At 41.4% G+C, this 3,781-nt stretch overlaps 1 pseudogene; it reads left to right on the forward strand.

Moving 5' to 3' along the window:
* Nucleotides 1–700: 700 nt before the first annotated feature.
* Nucleotides 701–786, forward strand: LOC121600702 (annotated as a pseudogene).
* The last annotated feature ends 2,995 nt before the right edge of the window (nt 787–3,781 follow it).

Genomic DNA, 3,781 nt, shown 5'->3' on the forward strand with positions numbered 1-3,781 from the left:
CACATATTTGCCCTTATATTGTCTGAGGAAGTGTCCCAGAATCCTCTCTTATTGTAGCACGAAAACGTGAACCGCGTTTGTGAAGACTTTCACCGGCAAAATCTGGACCGGTACTCCGTTGAAGACTCTGAGCAGAAACGGCTGCTGCGAGCTGTCAAGCTCCTCAAAGCGCTGCGACTCATTGATCACCACCGGCGCGAAATGACGCCGCAGAAGAAGCTGACGATGTTTCCGAGCCGCAGTTAGCCGACTTTGTGCAAATGTGCGACCAAACCTGCTACAATCTGCCTTATGCTATCGATGTGCGGAGCCTTATGGGAGCACTCTTATGAATCACTTACACTCTTATGAATTGATGAATCACATATTAGCAAACGTGAACCGAATGAATAACGAACGGTGTACGATGTAGTTACTGCAGCAGTGGATAGCTACGGTTTGACTTAACAATCTATCCTTGATGAACCTGGTGGCACCGGTAAGTCGTTTCTGCTCAAAACTATTCTTGCGTACACGCGACGCCAATCAAAAATTGCAATCGCAGTGGCTTCGAGTAGAATTGCTGCTCTGCTGCTAACCGAGGGACGTACGCTACACTCTACATGTAAGCTATCGCTCAACCTGGACGCTAACAGATCCTGTAACATCCGTGTACAGTCAGCACAGTCTGAATTGATGCAATAGGCTTGATCGTTTGGTTGTGTCATTTGAAAGAAGAGCAGATTACCACTCCCCCTTGACAAGGATGGAACACATACGCTGAGATCAGTGGGCACCACCACTTATCATATGAAACGAGACATCCATGAGTAGCCGTTATGCTCTTGAAGCTCGCGCCCTCGATCACGGCTTGCAGGACGTTATGAGAAATCGCCAAACGTTCGGTGATAAGTTGGTGCGGCTATGTGGTGACTTTCGACAGATACCAACGTCTAGGTTCTGCAGCAGTGCATCCGGTAGAGCATGCTGTGGGGCAAATTTAGGGTATTGCTCAAGGTATTCAAGATGCTGAAGAGCGGAAAGTGTTCGCAGAATTGCTGCTCCTCATCGGCGAGAGTTACATACGGCAACAATGTGAATTTTGATGAATAAATTATTTATTCCAAGAGGTACACCATCCACAATTAAATTGATAGAATTTTAAATCATAGAAAATTAAGAAATCATAGTTCTATATACTGCAATGTATGTTGTAAATACTATAAGCATACAAAGCAAATCTTTTACAAAGAATCCAAAAACAAAATGGTTGATCGAAGTGCAATTCTCATATGCCCCATAAAAAACGTTACGTAGCCCTGTAATCGTGCCATTTTAACTAGTGTAAACAAATAACGTGTACAAAATCGCATCTAAATCCTTTAAATAACTTCAATATCAAGCAATTCGTAAATTTTTAGTCAACAATTCATAATTTTTTCCAATTAGAGAATGTTGTGTTCAATAAGATATTCTTTTTAAATTCATTTAAAAAGCGGATTTTGTATCTCCCTCAACACTTTAGTGGTATCTGTCCGATATTTCAATCGTCAAGTAGTTCATTTCGCTGTATATTTCACCTCGTGTAGCCGCGCGGTGACGGTAGCTACACAAATGAATGTCGTTCTTCAACAGTCATGTTATGGCAACAATGAATGTGATGATCGAAAAATGATTTTGACCAGCAGCCTACTGCGAACGTCAAAAAAAATGTCAACAGTTTACAACACTTGTTGCTACAAAAAGCTAATGATAGCCTAATGGCCACGGGAAAAGCTTTTTATTGGAGTAAAAAAGTCCCGGCGATGCTACAGTCTACCATTCAATTTCATTTTTGTTGAAGTATGAAAAAATATTTGATTTGGATTTTAAAAACTTATTTTGCATGTAAATTCATAAGCTTCGTTCGACTAAACATTGATGTAAAGCTTCATCGGGAAACGCTATTAACTGACCGATTATCGTTCAATCTGCTATACCGATACTGCCCGTTGGCGTACACAAAGGCGGCCAAACCTCGATGCCCCTTACACCCGTTTTCGTTTGATACGAACTGATCCGCTGTTCCAATCGATTGAGCTTTGTAAATTTATCCGGCAACCCGGGAACACCCATTCCCCGATCACACAGGAGCAACAAAAAAGGAGTTGGAAAACTAGAGCGGAAAACGCTTTACAGCAATATGCTCGTAAGCGTAATAATTATACATCCTGACCGGGCTCGATTGAGCGGCGGGCAAATATCCTTGAACGGATGGACGGTCCCACTTTTGCCCGTGCATTTTTCTGCTGCTGCTGCTGCTGCTGCTTTTTCCACCACTGACTTGTATTAGCAGCGGCAGTGTAGGTGGCATCCAATCGAACCAACTCGCTTCTAATCGGCTCGTTTGCTTCTAACCCCTTTTTCCTCTCAAATTAAAAAAGCTACCCCGAGCGAAATGGGAAAACCCGTACTGCCAGCGGGTCCATCCTCTTACGTTCAATCACGTCCGGCCGTGCGGTAGTCAATTCTGTTTTGATGAGAGGTTTATTTTTTTCCGGTCAGCAATCATACGGTCACACGGGTGTGTTTGGACCGGCAAAGCTTTCACGGGTTTTAATCATGCTCTAAGTGTGGGGCACAGAGTGTCGATTGCAGTTGCGGGTTGATTGATGTTTGCTTTAGGCTGCAAACCGGCGGGGTGTGCAAATGATTGCGTTACGATAACAAGGGATGAATATCACATATGGCTGGTGATCGTATTAGATCGCACGAGTATCCCGTAGATATGGATGTAATTTACGGGTCGTCGCATGCGTTACCGAGCGTTTCGATCCAATCATGTGTAAAAGCTCTGCAGGCAGGAGTTGGCAATGGAAGAATAAATGAGTCCGGAGAGCTTTCATCCATTAGGAGGCATTGGTTGTTTCGAGAAAAATTGAGCTTATCAGCGAATAAAGCTATAACATTATTAGTTGTTATATGTGATATTTGTCGTAATAATGAAAATGTCTCTCTTGGGTATCCAGAGGGCGCCACTGTACAATTGCTATGAACCTAACAAACCAAATATGATTCGCTTCAACAACTTTTATAATTTTGAACGAATTTTGTTCGGTTGTGTTATTGAGTTGAGCCTTTTTTTCTTGGAATTGAATTATGCATCAATAATGATAAAAGTATAAATCTAATACCGTACTGTAACGACATTTTGATTCATATTTCGGACCGTTTCGAGCTCCTGTTTCAAATTACGGACGATTTGATTAATATTCCGGACAGCCTCAAAAATCCTTTTATTACCTTCAAATTTCACCTTGATTTTAAATTTATCTTCAAACACTACACCTTCTTAGTTTTTGACTTATTTTAAGGGCAGGATACAGAACGGTCTTAAATACAATGGGGTATGGGTGCTGTTTTTCTATTGTACTCGTAGATGAATAAAACCGAAGAACTGCTACGCGAATTGACTGCGAATACTGCTAAGAATGCCTTTGGTGATGAACTGACCGACAAAAAATATTTATTTACTGTGTCATCAGGGCCTTCTAGGGGTCGAACACATTTCTAATTGATTGTAGTACATCATGGCAATTACAGTAATTATCCGATATACGCTATCGTACGGGACCGAGCTCAAAAGCGTATCTCGTGTTTTCGCGTATAGCGGATTCCTATAGAAAGATAGTTTACACTACCGGTTCGAGGGTTAAAAAATATCGCCACAGAGTTTTGCATTAATATTTTTGTCATAAAACAGGTATGTTTTTCACAAATTTAATGCAAAATGCTAAAAGAACATAAAGGAAATTCAAAAAGA

This window comes from Anopheles merus, chromosome 3L (genome assembly GCF_017562075.2).
Source record: "Anopheles merus strain MAF chromosome 3L, AmerM5.1, whole genome shotgun sequence".
NCBI classification, from domain to species: Eukaryota; Metazoa; Arthropoda; class Insecta; order Diptera; family Culicidae; genus Anopheles; species Anopheles merus.